Genomic DNA, 27,322 nt, shown 5'->3' on the forward strand with positions numbered 1-27,322 from the left:
GGAGCTGAACGCGGCCCTGCAGGGCACCCTGACCATCTCTCTCTGCCTCTGCCCCCAAACCAGAGTCTGGTACGGGCTTTGAGAAGGTATACCCCAGGGATGGAGATGGCATTGTGAGTGGGGAAGAAGGGGAAGGGCTCAGCTGGAGGGAACTTGTGCAGGCCCCAGGCTGACCCGGCTCCATGCCAGAGGCAGTAAATAAACCCAGTCCTGCCAGGAAAAATAAATAAATAAATAAACTGGATATTACATGTAAAAGAATGAAATTAGAACACTCTAACACTGTACACAAAAATAAACTCAAATTAAGGCCAGAAACTATAAAACTCCTAGAGGTAAACATAGACAGAACGCTCTTTAACATAAATCAAGCCAACATCTTTAGAATAATGAAAATATTTTAGAATAATGACAATAAAAGCAAAAATAAACCAATGGGACCTAATTAAACTCAAAAGCTTTTGCACATCAAAGAAAACCATTTTAAAAATGAAAAGACAACCCACAGGATGGAAGAAAATCTTGGCAAATGATGCAAAAGACAAGGGCTTAATCACCAAAATACATAAACAATTCTTACAACTCAACAACAACAACAACAAAAAAAAAAACCCAATCGAAAAACACGCAAAAGACCTCAATAGACATTTCACCAAAGAATACATATCTTTGGCCAGTAGGCACATGAATAAAATGCTCAAATTCACTAATTATTAGAGAAACACAAATCAAAACTCCAATGAGATACCACCTCACAATGGTCAGAATGTGCATCATTAACAAGTCAACAAATAACAAATGCTAGAGACAGTGTGGAGAAAAGGGAACCCTCCTTCACTGTTGGTAGGAATGTAAAGTGGTACAACCACTGTAGAAAACAGTATGAAGGTTCCTCAGAAAACTAAATATAAAACTACCATATGATCCATAAATCCAACTCCTGGGCATATATCCAGACAAAACTTATATTCAAAAAGATACATGCACCCTATGTTCACTGCAGCACTATTCACAATAGCCAAGACACGGAAAAAACCTAAATGTCCATCAACAGATGAAAGTATTAAAAAGATGTAGTGGAATACATCTTTTTAATCCTTTCAAGGTTTAAAAGGTTGTTATAAAAATATATAATGGAATACTACTCAGCCATAAAAAAGGACAAAATAATGCCATAGGCAGCAACACAGATGCAACTAGAGAGTCTCACACTAAGTGAAGTAAGTCAGAAAGAGAAAGACAAATACCATATGATATCACTTATATGTGGAACCTGAAATACAGCACAAATGATCCTATCTACAAAACAGAAACAGATTACAGACATGGAGAGCAGGCTTGCGGTTGCCAGGGGAGAGGCAGGAGGAAATGGGATGGATGGGGAGTTAGGGGTTGGTAGATGCAAATTATTACATTTAGCATGGATAAGCAATGGGGTCCTACTGTACAGCAGAGGGAGCTATGTCCAATCTCTTGGGGTAGAACATGATGAAAGACAGTATGAGAAAAAGAATGTGCATATATGTATGAATGGGTCACTAAGCTGTACAGCAGAAATTGACACAACACTGTAAATCAACAAAACTCTAATTTCAAAAAAAGAATGCATTCAAACTTAAGAGATCATCAATTTAAAATAACCATATACATAAAGGTTGTTATACATGAACCACAAGGCTCACATGTACACCAAAAATACACTAAAAATCTCTCTCTCACACACACACACACACACACACACACACACACACACACACACAGAAATGGGTCCAAGCATAAAATTTAAGGTAGTCATTGGGAGTTCCCTCATGTTGCAGTGGGCTAAGAATCTGGTGCTGGCACTGCTGTAGCTCTGGTCACTACTGTCATGTAGGTTCAACCCCTGGCCCAGGAAATTCTGCATGTTCCGGGTGCAGCAAAACAACAAAAACAAAAGTAAATAAAATTCAGAAAAGGTTGTTAACTAATAATAACAGTAACAACAATAATAATATAGTCATCAAATCACAAGGGAAAAGAGCAAAAGAAGAAGGAATAAAAAAGAACTAAAAAACAACCAGTAACAATAATAATGACAGTAAGTACATACCCATCAATAATTACTTTAAACGAAAATGGGCTAAATGCTTTAATCAAAAGACAGAGTGGCTGAATGGATTAAAAAGAACCATGAAAAATGCTTCTTACAAAAAGCTTCCTTCAGATCTAAAGACACATATAGACTAAAAGTGAAAGGACAGAAAAGGTATTCTATGCAAATGGAAATGAAAATAAAAATTGAAGTGGCTATATATGTGGAACATATATATATATATAAAATAGTAAAACAGAATCTAAAACAAAGACTGTAACAAGAGACAAGAACATTACATAATCTAAAAATAAGATATAACAGCTGTAAAAATAGTCAACCAATATAGGAATACTTAATATCATAAAACAAATATTGACAAACATAAAGGACTATACCAACAGATACAAAGGTAGTAGGGGACTTGAACACCCCACCTACATCAACAGAAAAGTCATCTAGGCAGAAAAATCACTAAGGAAACACAGGTCTTAAAAGACACATTAGTTTAGATGTACTTATTAGATATACACAGAACATATCATCCAAAAGCACCAGAACACACATTCATTTCAATTGCACATGGAACTTTCTCAAGAACAGATTAAATGGTAGGTCACAAAATAAATGTCAATGAATTTAAGATGACTGAAAGTATATCAAGCATTTTGTCTGATTACAGTGCTATGAGACTGGAAATCAACTACAAGAGAAAAAAAAAAAACTGGAAAAAAAACCTTCACAAATATGTGGAGGCTAAAGAATATTCTAATAGGGAGTTCCTGATATGGATCAGTGGAAACGAACCCAACTAGTATCCAAGAGGATGCAGGTTCAATCCCTGACCTCATTCAGTGGGTTAGGGATCCAGCGTTGCCATGAGCTGTGGTGTAGACTCCACACACAAGGCTCGGAGCCTGCATTCATGTGGCTGTGGTGTGGGCCAGCAGCTGTGGCTCCAATCTGACCCCTAGCCTGGGAATTTTCATACGCTGCAGGTGCAACCCTAAAAAACACCCCCCCCAAAAAAGCAATACGCTAATAAACAACCAACTGGTCACAGAAACCAAATATTATCTGGGGGCAAATGAAAAATGGAAATGCAATGAATCAAAATCTTTGGAACAGGAGTTCCCATCATGGCTCAGTGGAAACAAATCTGCCTAGTATCCATGAGGACACAGGTTAGATCCCCAGCCTTGTTCAGTGGGTTAAGGACCCAGTGTTGCCATGAGCTGTGGTGTAGGTCACAGACACAGCTCACATCTGGCATTGCTGTGGCTGTGGTGTAGGCCAGTGGCTGTAGCTCCAATTCAACCCCTAGCTTGGAACCTCCATACGCCATGGGTGTGGCCCTAAAAAAAAAAAAAAAAAATCTTTGGAACATGGTCAAAGCAGTTCCAAGAGGAAAGTTCACAGCATTACAAGCATACCTCAGGAAATGAGGAAAATCTCAAAAAAACAATTTAACCTTACACCTAAAGGAACTAGAAAAGGAAAAGTTAACAAAATGAAATGCTACCAGAAGGAAAGAAAGATAATAAAGATTAGAGAAATAAATGGAATGGAAACTTACAAAACAATAGAAAATATCAACAAAACTAAGTTGATTCTTTGAAAAGATAAACAAAATCAATAAACATTTAGCCTGGGAGTTTCCGATGTGGCTCAGCGGTAACAAACTCAACTAGTTAAGGATGAAGGTTAAATCCCTGGCATCACTCAGTGGGTTAAGGATCCAGCATTGCCATGAGCTGTGGTGTAGGTCAAAGATGTGGTTCAGATCCTGCATTGCTGTGGCTGTGGCATAGGCCAGAGGCTACAGTTCTGATTCGACCCCTAGCCTGGGGACTTCCATATGCTTTGGGTGTGGCCCCAGAAAGAAAGAAAGAAAGAAAGAGAAAAATACATACCAATATCACTGATAAACATAAATACAAAAGTCCTCAGAGTTCCCGCTGTGGTGCAATGGGATTGGTGGTGTCTGGGGAGCAATGGGACACAGGGTCAACCCCTGGGCTGGCACAGTGGATTAAGGATCCAGCCCTGCTGCAGCTGTGGCTTAGGTCCCAAAAGTGGCTCAGTTCTGATTCCTGGCCCGGGAACTACATATGCTACAGGGTGGCCAAAAAAATGGAAAAATTAAATTAAATTCAAAATCCTCAACAAAATACTAGAAAACCTAATTCAACAACACAAAAAAAGTACTGTATATCATGATTAAGCACAATTTATCCCAGGGATGGAACAATGGTTCCATATCCACAAATCACAAATATGTGACATACCCACCACAATAACAAATTAAAGAATAAAAGAGTAAAAATCATATGATCATCTCAATAGATGCAAAAAAACCTTTGACAAAATTCAACATCCATTTACTATAAAAATCTTTCAACAAAGTGGGTATAGACAGAACATACCTCAACGTAATAAAGGTCATATAGGAAAAACCTACAGCCGACATCATATGCAATAGTAACAAGGTGAAAGCATTTTACTCTTAGATTATGAGCAAGACAAGGACACCCATTCTCACCACTTTTATTCAACATGGTATTGGAAGTCCCAGCCACTGCAATCAGACAAGAAAAAGAAATAAAATAATCCAAATTATGGGAGTTCCATCACAGCTCAGTGGGCTATGAACGCAACAGTATCCATGAGTACACAGGTTCAATCCCTGGCCTTGCTCAGTGGGTTAAGGATCTGCTATTGCCATGACCTGTGGTGTAGGTCACAGATGTGGCTTGGACCCTGTGTTGCTGTGGCTGTGGCATAGGCCTGCAGCTGCAGCTCTGCTTCGAACCCTAGCCTGGGAACTTCCATATATGCCACAGGTGTGACCCTGAAAAGAAAAAAGAAAAAAAGGAATCCAAATTAGAAAGGAAGAAATAAAACTGCCACTATTTACAGATGGCATGATACCACATATAGAAAATCTTAAAAATGCAAAAAAAAAAAAAAGATTATTAAAACTCATCAATAAATTCAGTGACATTGCAGGAAACAAAATTAATATACAGAAATTTGTTTGCACTTCTATACACTAAAAACAATCAGAAAGAGAAATTAAGAAAACAATCCCATTTACAATTGTATCAAAAAGAATAAATATCTAGGAATAAGTCTAACCAAGGACTTCTGTACTTGGAAAACCATAAGAAACTTTCACACTGATAAAAGAAACTGAAGATAACACAACTAATGTAAAGATATATTTACGGATTGGAAAATTAATATTGCTTAAATGATCATCTTACCTAAGGCCATCCAGAGATTCAATGTAATACCAATGACATTTTTTTACAGAATTAGAACAAATAATTCTAAAATTTGTACAGAAACAAACAAAAACCTCCAAATAGCCAAGATAATGTTGAGAAAGAAGAACAATGCTGGAGGTATCAAACTCCCAAACTTGAGGTATACTACAAAGCTACAATAATCAAAACAGTGTAGTACTGGCATAAAAATAGATACATGGAACAACAGACATAAGAGCAGATTAGAGAGCCTAGAAATAAATCCACACTTGTATGGCCAATTCACCCCATACACTTATTGCCTCTTCAATAAGTGGTGTTGGAAAAACTGGGAAGCAATATGCAAAAGAATCAACCTGAAGTATTTCTTCTCACCATATACAAAAAAGCTCCATACAGATTTTAGACTTAAATGTAGACCTGAAACCATAAAACTTTTAGAACAAAACATAGACAGTGTGATCTTTGAGACTGGTATTAGCAATGTTTTTTGGATAGGTCTTCTCAGGAAAGTTACACAAAAGCAAAATTAAAAACAAATAGATCTACATCACACTGAAAAGTTTTTGCACAGCCAAGAAAACTACCAGCAAAACAAAAAGGCAGCCTAGTGAATGGGAGAAGCTATTTGAAAACAATATACCCCTAAAATGCATACAATTCAACATCATAAAACATACAACCTGATTAAAAATAAGTATAGGACATGAATAGACATTTTCCCAAAGACATACAGATAGCCAACAGACACATGAAAAGAGGCCCAACATCACTGATTATCAGGGAAACGCCAATCAAAACCACAATGAGACAGCAATTCATATCTGCCAGAATGGCAATTATCAAAAAGAAAACAAATAACTATTGTAGAGGATGTGCAGAAAAGGAAACCCTAGTTCACTCTTGGTGGGAATCTAAATTGGTGTATCCATTAATGAAACAGTATGATGGTTCCTCAAAAAAATAAAAACGGAATCACTATATGACCCAGTAATTCCACTTCTGGCTATTTTTTGAAAAAAATCACACATTTTGCTATATGCATCCCTATATTCACTGCAGCATTACTTACAGTAGCCAACATATGGAAGCAATCTAAATGCCCATTGACAGATAAATGGATAAAAACACAGTATGTATCTAAAATGGAATATTACTCCACCATAAAAAGAGTGAAATCTTGCCATGTGTGCCAACACAGATGGACCTAGACAGAACTAGGCTAAGTGAAATAAATTAGAGAAAGATAAATACCACATTATTTCACTTAAAAGTGGAAAATAAAAATCAAAACAAAAGAACAAACATAACAGAAAAAGACTCATAGATAATGAGATAAAATTGGAGGTGCCAAAGAAGAGAGAGGGGTGGAAGGGAGGAATGAAATAGGTGAGGAAGATTAAGAGGTACAAACTTCCAGTTACTAAATAAATAAGTCACAAGGTTGTAAGGAACAGTATAGGAAGTATAGTCAATAATATTAAAATAATTTTGTATGGTGACAAAAAGTAACTAGACTTATGGTGATCATTTTGTAGTATATAAAAATATTGAATCACTTTATTGTACACATGAAATTCATATAATACTGTAAGTCAATTATACTTCAATTTTTTAATATGAATAATTAACTGATTAATGGATAAATAAAACAGTATATTCATTCATTGGCTGGACTATTACTTTGTCACTTTAAAAAATGAAATAATATAAATGTTATGACATGGATGTACAATGAAGACCATAAGCTAAATAAAAGAAGTCAAACACAAAAGATTTCACCTTGAATGATTCAATTTATATAAAATACCCAAAATAGGCAAATCCAAAGAGCAGATTAGTGGCAGCCAAATTACAGGCTAGGGGAGAGGATGATGGGGAGTGACTTTAATAGGTACAGGGTTTCCTTTTTAGGTGGTGAAAATGTTCTGGAACTAGACAGTTGTTAACAGTTATACAACATTGTGAATGTACTGTATTCCACTGAATTTTATACTTAAAATGATTGATAGATTTTATGTTGTTTCACCTCAATTAAAAAAAAAAGGAAGGATATACTGATACATGTAACAGTATGGGTGATCCTTGAAAATATTATACTACATGAAAGAAACCAGTCATGTAGTTCTCTTTGTGGCTCAGTGGGTTAAGAACTCAAATAGTATCCATGAGGATGTGGGTTCAATCTCTGGCCTCACTCAGTGGGTTAAGGATCCAGCGTTGCCACAAGCTGCAGGGTAGGTCACAGATATTGCTTGGATCTGGCATTGCTATGGCTGTGGCATCGGCCAGCAGTTGCAGCTCCAATTCAACCCCGGGCCAGGGAACTTCCATATGCAATAGGAGCAGCCCTAAAAAGAAAAAAAGGAAAAAGAAACTAGTCACAAAGACAATATATTATATGATCCTATTTATATTAAATATTCAGAATAGACAATTCCATAAAGATTAAAAAGTAGATTATAGTTGCTTAAAATGGGGGAAGGGATGAATGAGTGCTAATGGATACAGAAATTTTTTAAAGGGAACAAAAACATTCTAGAATTAGATCACGATGATGGCTCAACCCTGAATGTATACTAAAAAATACTGAATTGTACACTTTGCTTTTGTTTGTTTTTTGGCTGCACCCATGGCATGTGGACGTTGCCTGGCCAGGGAACAAAACCATGCCACAGCAGTGACAATGCCAGATCCTTAACCCAATGTGCCACAAGGGAACTCTGAGTTACACACTTTGAAAGAGTGATTTGTATGTGTGAATTATATTCCAATGAAGCTGGAAAGAGAAATGAGTAAGAATTAGCCAAGAAAATGAAGGGTTGGTACAACATAGGAATAATTAAAACAACATAAAGAACAAGGATATAGAAAAAGATACAGAAAAAAATCAGCACTGTTCTTGAACATTTCCTACACTCTTGTTCCAGAGTAATTATCACCTGACCTGTAAGACTAGGAAATATAGGATACTGTTAGATGGGAAGAATTGGAATATAATCTGGGAGAAGTAACCAACAAATAAATGTTCACAAATGTACATATACATTTGTTTAGCCCATATGTCCATCAAGTCTAAACAGGACCCAGCCAGAGTCCCCAGTACAAGGCTTCTCTACTAAAGGTAGAACTGAAAATAGGAAGAGGGAACCATGTCACATAACAGTGGGTCTCTCTTGTTGTCACTGCCATTGTCTTCCTCTTTCATTCTCTCACTTTCACTCTTACAAAAGACGGCTGTAACTAATTCCTAAAAAATGTGAACAGTAATGACAGAATAGTTGGAATAAATCTCCCAAAGTGACCTCCTTAAAGGAATAAATATTCCTTCAAAGGTATAAGGTCTGATACATTTATTAAAAACCAATTCATTTTCCCCTATAATCATATTTCAAATAAACATATACAAGAGTTGAACAAAGAGATTAACCATGGTGATTAAATGTTATATTCCGCCTCTATACAGGAGAATTAAAACCAAGAATATGCAACAGACTTAGATATTGCAGTGCCACAATATAAATTGTGCTTTGAGGACATTAATAACAATCCATGGAAAAACACCTGCCTATATAAAGATCTTGAGTAAGTAGGTGCTACCCCATTTTTATGGTTGTCAAGTAGCTAATATTTATTAAATCAAAATATATTAGGAGCATACCTTTTGTTTGTTTGTTTTTGTCTTTTTTAGGGCCACAGCTGCAGTATATGGAAGTTCCCAGGCTAGGGGTCAAACTGGAGCTACAGCTGCTGGCCTACGTCACAGCTACAGCAACACCAGACCCAAGCCGCATCTACAACTTAAATCGCAGCTCACGGCAACAGTGGATCCTTAACCCACAGAGCAAGGCCAGGATTGAACCTGTGTCCTCATGGATACTAGTCGGACTCAATACCATCGAGCCACAGAGAGAACTTCCCGGAGCATACCCTTTTGTTTTGTCACTGTGGCTGTATTGGTGTTGTTGCTAATATGAATAAGAAAATGCATTGTTTTGTTTTTCTTTTTCTTTTTTTTTTATTTTCTCAGCTGCAACTGAGGCATATCCCAGGCTAGGTGTCAAATCATCGCTGCAGCAGAGGCCTGCACCACAGCCACAGTAACCCTGGATCTGAGTCACATTTATAAACTACGCCACAGCTTATAGCAATACCAAATCCTTAACCCAGAGAGCCAGGCCAGGGATCAAACCACATTCTCATAAAGACAATGTAGGGTCCTTAACCTGTTGAGCCACAATTTGTAACTCCCGTTGTTTTTATTTTTTTAAGGGAAACGGTTCTTACTGGATCAGGCAGGTAATCTGTTTATGTATTTCTTGACTTCCATCACAGTAATATAAAAGATAGTTTTAATCATTACAAAAGTAATAAGCTAGATGTCAAGAATAGTAATTGTGTCATATACCAAGGCTTAAGTAGTTATCTCTAATTGTAAAAAAATGCTTCTTTATATGCCCAAATTTTCTAAATTGATTCAATCAGCATGGGTTTATTTTAAAAATACATAATCATTTGGAATTCCTATTATTTTTATCTATCCAGATGAAAGTATCTCAAATAAAAAGTGTATAAAAATTGTTCTTAGAAAACCTATACAAGATTATTATTCTTAAATATGAACAATTGATATAATCCCTTAAGATGTATAGATTTCAGATTCTTGATCACAGAGGAAAAAAATGGCAGGAAGCTGTACTCTGTTAAATTAAGCCAGTTAGCAAAAAAAAGATCATGACCAATTATTTGGAACAGCTGCAACTGAGTCACTGCGCTAAATTTTAAAACCAACCTAACTTTGTCTAACAAATACCAAAACACATCTTAAGAATTTAAAGATACAGATAGTAATTTTGGTTCTTGGTTTGTTTTCATTGGCCTTTGCTTTAGGAGGAGGGGGTGTCATTGTTGTTTATTGATTTGTTTGTAAGCAATACTAGTTAAGTTGCTACTCAATTGGTAAAGTATAACCAATATATTTAACATAAAGAGTAAATCTATATTCATTAAGAGAACCTCAAAAAAAAAAAATAAATAAACATGGTATCTGGCATTTCATTTAACTATTTGAAAAAGTGAGCGAAAGTCTTGGGAAAAAAACTTTTCTAAAAAAATTTAAATCAGGGAGTTCCCATCATGGCTCAGTGGAAATGAATCTAACTAGGAACCATAAACCCTGGTCTCGCTCAGTGGGTTAAGGATCTGGTGTTGCTGTGAGCTGTGGTATAGGTCACAGACACAGCTCAGATCTGGTGTTGCTGTGGCGTAGGCACAACCCCTAGCCTGGGAACCTCTATATGCCTCGGATGTGGCTCTGAAAAAAAAGCAAAAAAAAAAAAAATTTTTTTTTTAACATCTTAGGAGTTCCTGCTGTGGCACTGTGGTTTAAGGATGTGACTGCACTGGATCAGGTCTCTGCAAAGGCATGGTTTGATCCCCACCCAGAACAGTGGGTTAAAGGTTGCCACAGCTGCGGCTCAGATTCAGTCCTGGGCCTGGGAATTTCTATATGCCACGGGTGCAGCCATAAAAAAAAAAGTCTTAAACTTCACGATTATACAATATGTTCATCTTGTGTTTTTAAACACTCTTTAAATCCCCAGATATTGACAGCCTATTACTTACATGTAAACCACTTGAATTATTACATAAGCTACCTTTCTATCTCCCTTGATTCAAAGAGTAAATATAGTTAAGTGTTTGATCTGTGTATTCAGCAACATTTAAGAATTTACTTAAATATCTGCTTTCAGAGTGTACTCTTTTCTGAAGTTTTTTATACAAGTCAAATGTTCTCCAGTTTCTAGTATTTAGTGGATAGAGATAGAGAAGATGAAATCTAAATTTGCCTTTTCATTTTTTAATATAACAATAATTTTAGTGAAGAATCTATGGTAGCACTTTGCTGTACACCTGAAACTAACACAACATTGTAAATCAACTACAGTTCAACTAAAAATAATTTTAGAAGACTCATTCTCTACTCTTATGTATTTAAATTTAACATGTAAGCTCTGGTTATGCTGATTTCTGTTGGACACAATCTTGAAAATGTCTCTAGGGTGGTAATGTGAGTATAACATGCTATATTTTGAGAGGGCAAATCCAGCATTGTTTTTAAAATTTTCAAAAACATTTTTTAAAAAAAGAATCTATGTTGGGAGACAATTCTCCCTGAGTCTCAGCCTGTCCTGCGAAAGGGGGCAATGACTAATTCTTTTGTACTATCTTCTCAAGGATGTTTGTATAGAAAACAGACTTAAAAGATAAGATCTGCCTCTATAGCCACAAGCAGATACAGTTAAGGCCTTGGAAAAAAGATGTCTCCTTTCAGAGCAAAGGGCAGGCGTGCTTACTGCATGTTATGAGAGCACGCTACTTATTGCACTGAGGCATGTAGCATGTTATAAAAGATTTCAGATTCCTAGGATCAGCGTTCCTCTCCTATAACTCAGCCCACTGCATGTGTAGATATTATCTGGCTCAGAATTCCTCTCCTATAACTCAGCCCACTGCATGTGCAGATATTATCTGGCCCTCTTCATGTCACACTGTGAGAAGTTCAGAGGTTGGCACAAATGATATAAACTGTCCTTCCTCTCTGACCCAGCGTCTCATATCTTCCACCAGCATCTCTGAAACTGTGGTAGGCTAACTTGTAATTTAAGCAAAATCTCAGACCTTTCACAGTTCTTAACAATCTAATGAATCAGTATCAGCAAGCACTTAACAAAAATCTGCTGTGTACTTAGCACTATGTTAGGTGACATAGGATTGTCTTCTTTTTTATTCTTATTCACATTCCTCGCCTATTCTTGAAAACATGGAATACTGGCCAGCAACAGAGAAGAGATTTCTTTAAACATACAAGCAAACAAATGTAGCATCATTTTAGGCTGGAGTCTTGCTTTCTTGATCTGGAGGCAGATCCCTGGGCATGTGGTTATGAGAACAGTCAGTTCATGCTTTATGCTCAGCTAGCAGATTATAAAAGGTGACTCTTTGAGCTGGTTTGGGGATAGACTACATCCGACTATGGGAAGTTGTATTTCTTTTGGTAATGAAAAATATTTCATTTGGATATGACAGGTGATGAGGATTTGAATTTAATCTGCAGAATAAAATGGAGTTTATCCAATTTGAGTCTGTGCAGAAGAACCCAAAGGCTGACAGTTGGTCCCCAGCTCTACTCTGAGGGATTTGAATTATCAAATCAGGAAGGTTGACCATCCAAAATATATTCAAAATGGGTGGTTGATGGACTTTCAAGGAGTCTAATATTTTATTTTATGTATTTCCTATTCTGAGATGGATAAAAATACCCTCATTTTCCCAAACCTCAGTATATTTCTGTTAGCGGTGGGGGGGGGGGAAAGAATGTAGCATCATTTTAAAATTGTACTTCTCTACCAAAAATTATCTTTTGTTCTATATGCTTTTACCATATCTGTTTAACCAATATTGAGGTTGTTGAGTATTTATCATAAAAGAGACTGCTCCATGATCATATACTTGGGTAAATCCTTACCCATAACTAGGATGGGAAAATTTTAAGTAGAAATGCTGAAGTATAGAAACTGCAAAGACTTCAAGAGTTTAGTTTATCAGCAGCCTCCTTACCTAGTTTCCTTGCTTCTCATTCAGTATAGTTGGTGTAGGTAATATAGTTTTAACTTAAAGAGCTTGAATCCCAGATCCTCAATGAGATAACAGTATCATTAGGACAATAACACATTTGACAGAGAAGCTACTCTTTATACATATTTTTTAAAACTTTAGAATCACAGAAAGTTATTTTAGAGCTGAATAAACCTCAAAGACAGTCCAATTTTACACATGACCGGAGGAGTTTATATAACCTGCCCAAGCTGAACACTTAGAGGATAGTTAGAACTAGAGTACAGTTACCCACCTTCGGTACTCTTTCTATAATACCTAAATACAACAAACATACAAATACATATAAAACTATTTTGTTGTGCTTGATTTATGCATACTTTCAAATCTGTAGCCTGTTAGACCTGAATTATAACTGAGAGACTGTTGAAAAAAGCAAAACTGTTGGAGCCAGAAGATTGGTACTGTCATTACTTAAAGAAATAAATACTGATATAAAATGTAAACCCTACCAGGGTAGAAATCATTAATGGGTTTATTTGATGGTTTTACTCATTGCTGTCCCATAGTTCTAGAACAATGCCTAGAACATAGCAGGGAATGAATATTTTTAAGTGATATATAAACCGTGACATTTTAAAATACCACAATGTTCAGGAGAGTTCCCATCATGGCTCGGCGGTTAATGAACCTGACTAGCATCCATGAGGATGCAGGTTCAATCCCTAGCCTTGTTCAGTGGGTTGCTGTGAACTGTGGTGAAGGTCACAGGCATGGCTTGGATCCCGAACTGCTGTGGCTGTGGCGTAGGCCGGTGGCTACAACTCCGATTGGACCCCTAGCCTGGGAACCTCCATATGCCACTGGAATGGCCTTAAAAAGACGAAAAGACAAAATAAAATAAAATAAATAAAATAAAATACCACAAAGTCCAATACACAATTGTTTATTCTTTTCATTTTGCCCAAAAGTGGGAAAGAATAAGAAAATGAGAAGACATATAGACATTTTTTCCAAGAATGCCAAGAAAGACAAATAAGGATATACTACTCTCAGGGGTTAGCAGTCTATTCAAAATGAATAAACCATTTGATGATGGCAATTAAGAAGAGCATGGAAAGTGTTTTGACAACACAATGACTAGTAGCCTGGTATTAGGATAGGGAGTTCGTTCTAGTCAGGAGAGAGAATAGAGTTTATATGAAGTACTGTTGGTAATCATTAATGATGAGTATTATGAGAGGAAAAAAAAGAGAGAGAAAGGTGCTATCATTTTTTGAGAATCTACTAGCAATTACCAAGGCAAGCACTGTTGTAGGTACTTTTTTTTTTTTTTTTTTTTTTTTTGTCTTTTCTAGGGCCACACCCATGGCATATGGAGGCTCCCAGGCTAGGGGTCTAATCAGAGCTGTACCTGCTGGCCTACAGCGCAGCCACAGCAACCTGGTATCCAAGCTGCATCTGCGACCTATACCACAGCTCACGGCAACACCAGATCCTTAACCCACTGAGCAACACCAGGGGTTGAACCCGAAACCCCATGGTTCCTAGTCAGATTCGTTAACCACTGAGCCACGACGGAAACTCCTATGTTAGGTACTTTATACACATCATTTCATTTTACTCTCACCAGTCCTTTAAGGTAAGATTTCTATCTTGATTGGTATTTTCTGTACCACTGACCCAAAACTCTATTTCTGCACACTGTCCCCAACTTTCAAATGAATTATACTCCAAAATTATCTTTCTTAAAATGGTTGTTTGTGATCCAGAATGCATATTTCCACAGAAATATCTTTAGGTCCCTAGGCCTACCCACAAAAACTAAACTATAGCTGAATAGTTTCACATTGCAATGAATGAAAGAGCAGGAAATCCTGCTAAAAAGTCACATTATTTGCTAGGTAAGTTTGGGGCTGTTTGTCTGTTTTTGTTCACCTTGGGTTCATCTAACCTTTATATCAATAACTTTTTTCCTATAGAAATACGTATCTAGCATATAAAGGAAACATAGAAATACTAAGAATATGTCCAACTGCCTGGTAATGGCTTGTCAACAACATAAAGGAAATAAGATAACTTGCAGAATATTCTGAATTTTATGAGTAACTTGATCTAGACATAGTATGTGCTAGCTGAGCTAATTCATAAAATTTCCTATGAAGGAGAAGCAAATGTAAAACCAAAAAACCTAGATCAAGTCCTGGCACTCCCAATATAACTCTGAATGTCACCTAATTTATTTAAGTCTTAGTTTCCTCATATGTAAAATAAGATTAATGTTGTTTTTCTTGCTTTAGGGGACTATAAAGAGCCTAATTCCACATTTCTCTATAAATTGATCTCATTGGCCATAAACTTCTACATTATTTTTTGTTTTTGCAAATAACCAAAACATATCATATAACCAACCAGAGAGCCACAAGGTTACTTCTGTATTGCTAAACACCTCCCATCCCCACTGTCTGATAGAAAAAAATACACCGAAGAAGAAGAAGACTAACTCTTGCATTTCCCCATGAATTGAAAGGTTAAAGAAGAAGACCATGGCTATTACTAAGTACTACACTATTAAAATAATAATTTCCCTTTACTGACACAGCTTTACCATTTTAGGTATGTTCAGTACTACTCTATGAAGTAAGTACCATTATCCCCATGTTATAAAACAAGGCTGAGTCAAAAGAAATGAAGTGATTTTGAAGGTCAGATGCTTCAAAACCAGGCTTGGAATCCAAATCCCAAGATCTTAAATCAGTGCATTGGTACAGCAGAGAATTTGGAGAACTATTGTTTGATAAAAATATTAGGACTTACCAAAACTGTCACATCCTCTAGAACATCTCCAAATAAAGTAGGACTTTCATGAGACACCTTTTGAACTGTTCTATGCATTTACTTCCAAAACAGAGTTTCCTAATTGTATTCAGCCTTCTTCAGCATTCAGTATCATCTGCTCTAAGAAGTTACACCCATACCATTTGTATATATCTCAATTACAATTACAATCACTATTAACTCCTTGGTCTTCTTACTAGTCTATGGCATTAATTGGGCCTCTATTCTATGGCCAAGTTCTTTATAAGAATTTTAATATATTCTTTTATTTAAAACTCACACAAAAAGTCTTTAAAGTTAAGTATTATAAACTAATTTTATGGATGAGAAAACTGAGACTCAGAGAGATTATGACAAAGACCACGTCTTGCTCATTTCTATATTCCCCAGTACCTAGCAAAGATGCTATCGCAGAGTGATAAAAGTTAGATGAATAGATCAGTGAATTAATTAATCAATTGTTAGTTTGGTTTTGTTTTATAGCCTACTGACAACATTTGAGGTTTTCCTTTGTAGATTTCTTATCTTTTCTAAACGTTACAATTCAAAAATAGACATTACTCAGTAACCAGTATATATCTTGAGATTCTTTCACAATTTATACATACCACATTAATATTTTCTTATTAATTCTTTCTTACTGACTTTTCTTAGGTCCACAGAGACTCTTTAAGCTTCTGCTATCATAAAGTACATCTACAAAAATACATAAATAAACTTTAAACTTTTTCTTATGTAAAATGTCTCTACAATCCCATACCCACAGAAGCGACCTTATGTGTTTCTACTTAGGTAAAATCAAGAGAGCTTCCTCCTAGTGTTAAAAAACCAAAAGAGAGATAGAATATTCTCTGAAGTTCCATCCCCAGAAAAAAAGTTTGGATCAAACACAATTGTGCTTCCCAATGAAACATAATATGATGAAGCTAAAGTCAGAGGTGTCCCAAATTGCTGTTTTATTTTTGGCCATTTCTCCTGCTACAGTATCTGCTGGTATCAACTGCATCATAAGAGTCAAATAATGAAGACAGTTGGATTGGGCTTTAATCTACTATTTACTACCTTAAATTACTTGAGCTCTGATTTCATCTATCAAACAAGCATGTTAGTACCTCTCACTTCTAGTTTTTATGCTGTAATTTAATAAAATGATACATGTAAAGCACCTAGCAGTGTCTACTGCTCTATAAATTTTAGTCCCTTCCTTAACTTTGCTCCTTATGCCTTTTCACATTCTCTTACAGTATTCAGAAAATTGTCAAAGTTGAGCCCTACTCATCTTGCCACATTGAGCTAGTGTGACAAACCTAACTCATCACTCCTTGCTAACTCTACCTATCATAAATCAAAATGCACTAAAATTCTGCCTCACTATTTGGCAAGAACTGAAAGTGCACAAGCAGACCAGATGGCCAAGGTTTACCACTGGCTCTTGGAAGCTAGTCAAAAGCTACTGTGGAATTCTGGCAAAGCTCTGCAGGTATTCAAAGCAATTTTTTTGGTTGTGATCACCTCATTAATAGGGTTGAACATTATGATATTAAAATCATGGTGATATATTTAAGCTTGATGTTCCATTTATGGAATGAATAATCACATTTGTAAACAAGGTTCTTGGTAGTTTCTATTAACAGAGTCAAAAGTTTAGAACATAGGTATACATCAGGCTTTTAATAGTGTAGCTCACTGCTAGACTATTTAGAAGTGAAGAGTAAACTGACAGGCTGCATAGCAGAGGAGGAAAAAAGCACCTATACTACCCCCCTACACCTTCTCTACTCCTACTAGCCTAATCTCCATTACAGCTAATTCTTATAATGCTAGGATAAAATTTCACTGGGAGAAAAGAGCTCTGACTTCCATGGCTGATGATGGAAATAGTTGTTCCAGTTCTGTTCACAGTTTACAGTTGGTTCTGGTTTGTAAAGGATGCAAAAAAAGATATGATAATGTTGATACCAATCATATGTAATTAATTATATCCTGAAGTTGTAAATAACAATATATATTCAAAAATTCCTCAAGAAATTCTTTCAGCCAGAAAGAGGAAATAGTAAACTGGATATTTAAAGCTTAAGACTCCACTTGATTACTCAAAGTAGAAAGCAAACACAATATACAGATTTCAGATTAGAATCTACTGGTATTTACTAGCCTAAATCAAAGACAAGCAAACTTTTTCTTTAAAGGGCCAGATATTAAATATTTTAGGCTTTGGGCTCAAAAAGCAAAACTGGACATATTATGTACTACTAACATAACAAGAGAATAAACACATTGCTACAGAATTCTTATTGACAAAATTTAAGTAATTGAGTGCAATCACAGGTCTATTAATGAAAATATACGGAATTCTTTTGGAGGGGAATAACACTTTACTTAGTTGGGATTCAAAGTTAGTACTCCATATTACTCAAATCAGTTGCAAATGTTTCTCCGTTAATGCTGATCTACAATATAATTTTACATATTTCATCTTAAAAATGTCTCCACACAGATAAGAAATATCAACTACTGATATTGACCCATGAAAATATGATTTAAATGAACTATATCCATCTCTAAGAGGACACTTAGAGAACTGAATTAGATTTTTCTCTTGATATTTGCCATTCAGCATGTCATTACATTGTAGATTAAGGTTGAGTGGTAGCTCTTCAACTGCTTAGTTAAATGAAGCTTTAAATATGTAAATTTTTTGCACTTACATCAAAGTCGGAGAAACGCTGTTAGAACCAAAGTTTGAGCTAAGAAAATAAATCCATGGAAAACTTGTGTGGGAATGGAAAGCTTGCTACTTGTTTTAACTTTTGACAGTATGGGAAGCATGTAAAGCAGGTGAAATTATTTGTAATAAATATTAACTATTATTGAAATTACTGTAGCACAGTATTAAGTTGCACATATAAGTACAATGTAGCCTTGTAATTATGGTTCGAACTCAGAAACTTTATCAATTCTGCAGCAAAAGCAAATTTCCACAGCCATTCAGTGTTCAATAACAGTGGTTAAGGGTGTTTTTCTCATGTAGAAATAGTTCAAAAAATTGGGCTCAAAAAATTGAAATAAAATTACAGAACCTCTCAGCCACTAAATTTCTATATGATAGAATAAGTCATGACATTCAGTTTCATTTCTGACAAAAATTCACAGAACTAATGGTTAAGTTCACAGAAGGAAATGAGGTTTACTATTGACACTGCTGATTCAATAATCCATGATGATTCAAATCTTTTCTGCAAAGTACCTACTCATAAATAACACAATAAATAAACACAGGCTTTAAAGATCTTATATTTTCACTGTCTTTTATAAATTTGTGCAACTTAGCCTTTTTCTATGTACACATATTTTTATCATCATTTTTATCACATCTTAGCAGATTCCACTTCAGGTCATACTGAATTAGGGTTTTCTCAAATTCTTTGAAAAAGTTCTTGTCTCTTGTTCCACAGTGACTGTTCATACAGCTTGTTCAACAGTCACATCAAACACTTTAGTCACTTATCCAAAAAACAACAATTAGAGCAGTATCAATTAACACCTGTCAATTTCGCAAGAGCCAAGAAAAATCACTCAAAATCATATGCCTTGTTTTTCAGCTGACCATAAGATGTTGCTTCCAATGTCCTTAACTCTTTGAAAAACTGTTCTTATCAAAAAGGTTAACAGTCTTAAGTTTATTTTCTCTGGACATATTTTTTTCAGTTGCTGCAATCAAGTGTGCTTTAATTCACCATGGTAAATGGCTAACAAAGGAGCCATTCAGAAACTTATTGATTCAAGATTCATTTTCATTTTTTAAATTTTCTAATTTTCCCAAATGGGAATACTGTGATGGGGGGGGGAATGGGAAAAAGACAGTCTTTTCAGCAAGTATTGCTGGGAAACCTGGACAGCTGCATGCATATCAATGACACTAGAACACACCCTCACACCATGCACAAAAACAAACTCAAAATGGCTTAAAGACTTAAGACTAGACACCATCAAACTCCTAGAAGAGAACATAGGCAAAACATGCTCCGATATCAACCTTACAAATGTTTTCTCAGGTCAGTCTCCCAAGGCAGCAGAAATAAAAGCAAAAATAAACCAATGAGACCTAATCAAACTGAAAAGTTTTTGCACAGCAAAGGAAACCATATAAAAAACAAAAACAAAAACAAAAAGACAACTTACACAATGGGAGAAAATACTTTCAAATGATGCAACTGGCAAGGGCTTAATCTCTAAAATATACAAACAGCTTCTACAACTCAACAGCAAAAAAGCCAACAACCCAATGGAAAAATGGGCAAAAGACCTGAAGCGACTTTTCTCCAAGAAAGATATACAGATGGCCAACAAGCACATGACAAAATGCTCAACATCCCTGATTATTAGAGAAATGCAAATCAAAACTACCATGAGGTACCACCTCACACCAGTCAGAATGGCCATCATTAATAAGTCCACAAACAGAAAATGCTGGAGGGGGTGTGGAGAAAGGGGAATCCTCCTGCACTGTTGGTGGGAATGTAAGCTGGTACAATCACTATGGAAATCAGTATGGAGATACCTTAGAAAACTATACATAGAACTACCATATCACACAACAATCCCACTCTTGGGCATACATCTGGACAAAACTTTCCTTGAAAAAGACACATGCACCCACATGTTCATTGCAGCTCTATTCACAATAGCCAAGACAGGGAAACAACCTAAATGTCCATCAAGAGATGACTGGATTAAGAAGATGTGGTACCTATACACAATGGAATACTACTCAGCCATAAAAAAGAACACAATAATGCCATTTGCAGCAACATGGATGGAACTAGAGACTCTCATACTAAGTGAAGTAAATCCGAAAGAGAAAGACAAATAACATAAGATATCACTTATATCTGGAATCTACTGTACAGCACAAATGAACCTTTCCACAGAAAAGAAAATCAAGGACTTGGAGAACAGACTTGTGGTTGCCGAGGGGAAGAAGGAGGGAGTGGGATGGATTGGGAATTTGGGGTTGATAGATGCAAACTACTGCCTTTGGAATGGATAAGCAACGAGATTCTGCTGTATAGCACTGGGAACTATATCTAGTCACTTATGATGGAGCATGATAATGTGAGAAAAAAGAATGTATATATGTATGCGTAACTGGGTCACCTTGCTGTACAGTAGAAAATTGACAGAACACTATAAACCAGCTATAACAGAAAAAATAAAAATCATTATAAAACAGAAAAAATAAAATAAAATTAAAAAGGAAAAAAAATAAATATTCACTTGTGATTTTAAAAAATAAAAAAATAAAAATGAAAGCATAACAATGAGGTCTCCTTTTTTTCTCTTCTTGTTTTGACATGATGGGTATCACTGGTAAATAAAAAATAAATAGAACTGAATGTCACAGTACAGCAGTACATGGCACTCAAAATACTGTTGAGTTTTGTTTTGTTTTTGTCTTTTTAGGGTCTCACATATGGGAATTTCCAGGCTAGGGCTCAAATCGGAGCTACAGCTGCCAGCCCACACCACAACCACAGCAATGTGGGATCCCAGCTGTGTCTGTGACCTACACCACAGCTCATGGCAACGCCGGAGACTTAACTCACTGAGTGAGGCCAAGGATCGGACCTGCATCCTCATGGTTACTAGTTGGGTTCATTACCACTAGGCCACACCAGAAACTCCAAAATGCTGTTGAGTTTTAACTGTATCACGGCAATGTGGAGTAGACAAGCAGCAGTGCAAAGCAAAGAGAGTATCCTAACCACTCAACTTTTGACATTATAGTGCAGAAAAAGCCATAAACAAGACAAGCAAATGAATGTGATTGTGTTCCAAAGGAACTTTATAAACACTGAAATTTGATTTCCATATCATTTTCATGAGTCATAAAATGCTCTTCTTTCAATTTTTTTAAACGGTTAAAAATGTACAAATCTTTCTTAACTTATAGGTTACACAAAATGAGAATACTCCTATTCTTTATTTACAATCAATTCTCAGAGGAGATTGTATAAATTCTTCACTATTTCCTATATGAAAGTATAAAAACGGACTTTCCAGTATATGAATAAAGTGAGTTTGGCTAGCCAGAAATGGTACTGGATTTCTCTTTTGTAACATTGTAATAATCGTGTTTATAGTTTGCCACTAGTAGTATCATTGCCAACCTAAATCAGTGTTTTTCATTTATCTATCAAACAATAATGAATTCAAACTATGTAATAAATAAAACATAGCAAATATTTCAAGTAGCTCAGAATCTAGTGAAGAGAGACACATATAGATCATTTTATTATAGTGTCATAAGTAGAAAATAGAAAAATGCACAGTCCCTTTGGACTAAATATATTGTTATGTAGCATAACATAAATAAATTAGGTTCTTCATCAGCAAAAAAGAACTTTATAAGATCCCATTTAAGTAACTATACTAAAGAACATAAGAAATAGGTCAGTAGACCATATCTACATTTAAAAGACACCTTGACTGTAGTTCCAGTTATGGTTTTCACCCAAATTTTTACTCTCTGACTTGCTTTGTACTCTCCAGGCAATATGTCTGAGGAACAGAAGTTCTTTTAATATAATACAATTCACCAATCATTTGCTATATGGTTACCGTTTTCACCTATTAAGAATTCTTTTCACATGCCAAAGTCATAAAGAATATTTTCCTAAATTATCTGTAGAACTTTGTTATTATGCTTTCACCTTTAGATCTGGGAAAGATAGCTTTGCACAGGGTAAAGTGGGAAGAAGATACAATTTTTTTTTTCCATCAGCATATAACATTTGACTTTGCACCATTTATTGAAAGGACAGTCTCTCCCCACTGCTTCACTGTGATTTTCTGTCACAAACCCAAGTGCTCACATATCTACGGCTTTGTTTCTGGATTCTCTCTTCTGTTACATTGATATATTTGTCCACCTTTGCACCATTAATTCAGTCTTAATTATGGTAGAATTAAAATAATTCTTAATATTTGGCTGAGCAGTTTCTTTCACTTTGTTGTCCTAAAAGAGTCTTTGTTCTTGGTCCTTTGAATTTCCACATGAATTTAGAATTAGCTTATCAGCTTACTTTAAAAAAAATAAATTAAACTGATGTAATTTGCATTGGGATAACACTGAAATAGATCAATTTGGGGAGAATTAACATTTTAATAACATTAAGCTCTCCAACCCATCAGCATTATTTAATCCTATTTCTCTAAAGAACATTTCAGTTTTCAGCATGAAGGACTTGCGTTATCTTTCCTGGATTTATTTCTAGTTATTTGATGTAAATTATCATATTTTAGATTTATTTTCTAGCACTGTGTTTATATGGAGATATACTTGATTCCTGTATATTAACTTCGTATCCAGAAATCTTACTAAAATCCTTATTAATTCCAAAAGTATATCTATATTTTTTTAATTCTCTCCATACCAACATCTGCAAATAACAAAGTTTCTTTTTCCCAATGATTATACACTTTATTTCTTTTTCTTACTTTATTGTATTGGTTAGAACTTAACAAATGTGATGAGAGTAGGCATCCTTTTCTCATTCCTTATCTCAAATAGAATGTTCCAACATATTAACTTAAGATACCTGTTCTAGAGTCTTTGTAATATTTTTATCAGATTAATAATGTTCCTATCAATTCCTAGTTTGATAAGACTTTTTATCAAAAAAAGATAATGTAATTTTATCAAATACATTTCTACATCTAATGACATTATTGAATTTTTTCTCCTTTATTCTGCTAATATTGTGAATCACACTGATCTTCAACCTTATATTCCCAGAATACACACAATTTAATCATATTCTATTATCTTTTTTATTTCTTAATAGATTTCTAGTTTTTTTATGATTTTTCACATCTATTTTCCTGAGAAAAAATTGACCTGTAATATTCATTTATAGTGACGTCAGGTTTGGGTATCAAAGTTTTGCTGACCTCATAAAAAGTATTGTTAATTATTCTCATTTTTTAATACTCTAGTCTCATCTATACCCTATTCTCTGAGTATAAGCATTATTTCCTTCTTACATGTCTTATAAGACACCTGGTCTTGAAGCTTTCTTTGTAAGAAAGGCCTGAATTACAGAATCAATTACATTAAGAGTGATAGGACATGTCAAGTTTTCTATTTCTTCTTGTAGTAACTTTAGTTATTTTTTTAATTTTTGGTAAGTGGCTTTTGGTAAGTTTTTTTTTTTCCTATGAATTTGTTCATATCAATGAACTTCAACTGTATTCTCATAAGATTGATCACAATATCCTTTAATTATTTCTTAATGTCTTTATAGGGTCTATAGTGATGGACTCTTTCATCCCTGCTACTGGCTGGTTCTGACTTCTCTCTCTTTGATTTTTATAACAATCATATCAGGTGTTTACAACTTTTATTAATCTTTGTTGATCTTCTCTATTTTAGGTTTGCTTTATTTTTCAATAATTTCTCTGATCTTTATTATTTACTTCATTCTACTTTCTTTGGGCTTAATTTGCTGGGGAATTCTATCTTACTTTCTGGAGATAAATGCTTAGATCATAAGTGTTACCCATTCTTCTTTCATATGTGCCATTAAAGTTATCAACTACCTTCAAAAACCCTTGCTGCACCATACAAATCTTGACAAATTGTGTCTTCATTACCATTCAAGTAAAAATATTTTTAATGTTTCTTTTAATTTCTTCTTTAATCCTTGGGTTTTTTTAGAAGTCAACTTCTTGATTTCTAAATAAATGAGAATTTTCTCATTATCTTTTTGTTACTGACTTTCAGCATGTGGCAGAAGAACATACTCTGTATATTTCTTTTCTTTTTTTTTTTTTTTTCTTTTTAGGACTGCACCTGCAGCATATATAAGTTCCCAGGCTAGGGGTCAAGTTGGAGCTGCAGCTGCCAGCTTGCACCACTGCTACAGCAATGCCAGATCCTGCAATCTATGCTGCAGCTTGCACCAATGCTGGATCCTTAACTCTCTGAGTGAGGCCAGGGATCAAACCTGAATCCTCATGGATACTAGTCAGGTTCTTAACACACTGAGCCACAACAGGAACTCCTTTTTTTTTAATTTAACTTTTTTATATATTTCAACTGTCTGCTTTTCATTGGAAATGGCTTTATGATCCAGGATATAGTCAAGTTTGGTATTCCGTGTGCATTTGAAAAAGTATAGGGAGTTCCCTTGTGGCGCAGCAGAAACAAATCCAACCAGTATCCATGAGGATGCAGGTTTTCAATCCCTGGCCTCACTCAGTGGGTCAGAGATCACAGTCGTGAGCTGTGGTATAGGTTGCAGACATGGCTCGGATCCTGAGTTGCAGTGGCTGTGTGTAAGCCAAGAGCTTCAGCTCCAATTCGACCCCTAGCTTGGGAACTTCCATATGCCGTGGGTGTGGCCCTAAAAAGCAAAAAAAAAAAAAGTTGAAAAGAGTATGTATTCTGCAGTTGTTGGGTGCAGTGCTCTAATATGTAATAAGGTATAATTATATACCTATAAGTATATAAGGTATAATTATATACTTTGTTCACATAGTCTATATTATTACTAATTTTTTGTATGCTTAATCTACTGAGTATCTAAGAACTCCATTATCTGAATCTTGTGAGTCTGTTGCTATGGTCTTTGTTTATCTTAGTTTCAGTCACATGACCTTGACTTCTGTATACCTGGTTATTTTTTTGTGTGCATTCAAAACATTTTATATAAAAACTACAGAAATTATTTGAGTACTAGGATGATGTTATCTTCCTCCAGAGAGCATTTGTTTTGTTTTAACAAGTGACTAGTTATTAACAATTCTGGAAACCCTTAACCTAATCAATGAAATGGATGAAATTAAACTGCATTTTATTTTACTTGTTTGTTTGTTTGTTGTCTTTTTGCCATTTCTTGGGCTGCTCCCACGGCATATGGAGGTTCCCAGGCTAGGGGTCTAATCGGAGCTGTAGCCGCCAGCCTATGCCAGGGCCACAGCAAGGCAGCATCCGAGCCGCGTCTGTGACCTACACCACAGCTCATGGCAACACTGGATCCTTAACCCACTGAGCGAGGCCAGGGATCGAACCTGCAACCTCATGGTTCCTAGTTGGATTTGTTAACCACTGAGCCACGTCGGGAACTCCAAACTGAGTTTTATTTTATAAGTAGATCATTTTACTTCTGATTCTCCTTTACTCCTAAAGCATAGTCCTTCAGGGTCCCAAACTAAAGCATGGAGGATTTAGCGGGAAATCTCCCCACTTGGTAGACCCTGAACTCACACGACTGCTCCCTTAGCCCCACCACATGAGTGTGTTGAAAGCTCTTCTCAGCTTCTCAGACGCTCAGTCACCGTTACTGGAAACATAAATTTCTCCTAAGGGAAAAAGGTCTCACATGCCTCGCTCACCTCTTTGAATTTCCTTCTTCTCCAGGATCTTGTCCCCACAGTCTTCACTGATGTGTTAGCTCTCTGATACCTTCAAACAGATGATTTTTTATATTTGATCCAGCTTTTCTAGTTGTTCTCAGTGGGAGAGTTAGTCCAAATTGCCTAATTCACCATCACCAGAAGTGCACCTCTCAATTTCTCTCATCTGTAAAATGAGGATAATAATGACAACTTCCTCAAATATATTATTAAAAGAGATCATAATGCCTAATATACATTAAGTGCTCAAGAACTTTTGGCTATGTTCTTGAGCTACTTACTACTAATTAAAAACAAGGCCCAGTGAATAGATACCTTGTGGTTTTTCCTGCCTAATATCCATTCTCCTCTAATACCTCAAAATTCCTTTAACTAGTCCTCAACTATCAAGTAATCTTTATGTAGGTGTTAATCAAGGTGCCATATTGTCCTCTGACCAAGGGCAAGCAGCTTCAGCAAAGATAGGCCAGACTGCCTCTCTATTGCTAATGTGAACCACAAGCAAAAAATGGTGAAGCTGATCCATACAAACAGCAAGTAGCACCTTGAACTGACTATCTATTAGTTTCTATCCAGATCCATAGCTATCCCCAAGTTTTGTCTTTCCAGGGATTAGATACCTAACTTTTCTGAAAGCTAGTCAATATCCTTATAATAAAATTATTTTAAGTTAACCAGTATCTATTTTTTTTATTCTTGAAACTAAAATACCCTAATTGATACCTCAAAGGTACCTTACTTTCAAAGATTTTCTACCAATCCACATAATTTAATCATTTCTTTCAACTATAAAAAAAAAAGCAGAAAGGATCTTAACATTACTCAAAGTTGCAGAAATGCTTCTTTTCTCTATCATCATTAAAGAATCAGTACTTTATAACTTCTCTATGTGCTGGTTTTTGTTGGTTCTTAACTCCATTATTGCCCTTTCACACCCCCCCTATACTTCAAGGGGTTAGAAGACTGTATACTACATTTCTCATACTCCCTTGATAGCTGATTTCCAATTAAGTTCTGCCACTGGGAAACACTGGTGAAAATTAGACAACAGGAAAAAACAAACCATTTTATTTTCTTCCTTCTGTTTCTAGTTCCTGCAGATGCAGCA

The 27,322-nt window shown here is 35.6% G+C and overlaps 1 protein-coding gene across 50 annotated transcripts in view; it reads right to left on the bottom strand.

The window, feature by feature from the left end:
• RIMS2 (regulating synaptic membrane exocytosis 2) overlaps window positions 1-27,322 on the bottom strand; it is a 617,675-nt gene that overhangs the window by 562,144 nt on the left and 28,209 nt on the right. Inside the window, exon 2 of one of the 50 annotated variants that reach the window (XM_085021938.1) lies at window positions 26,194-26,380. The exons of the other annotated variants lie outside the window; for them this stretch is intronic. The gene's annotated coding sequence lies outside the window, so the exon portion shown is untranslated. The remainder of the gene's footprint in view (window positions 1-26,193; window positions 26,381-27,322) is intronic. 50 annotated transcript variants of the gene reach the window in all.

This window comes from Sus scrofa, chromosome 4 (assembly GCF_054392235.1).
Source record: "Sus scrofa isolate SSC_HxYL_T2T_F1_AM1 chromosome 4, Sscrofa_HxYL_maternal_Yorkshire_Landrace_v2.0, whole genome shotgun sequence".
Lineage (NCBI taxonomy): Eukaryota > Metazoa > Chordata > Mammalia > Artiodactyla > Suidae > Sus > Sus scrofa.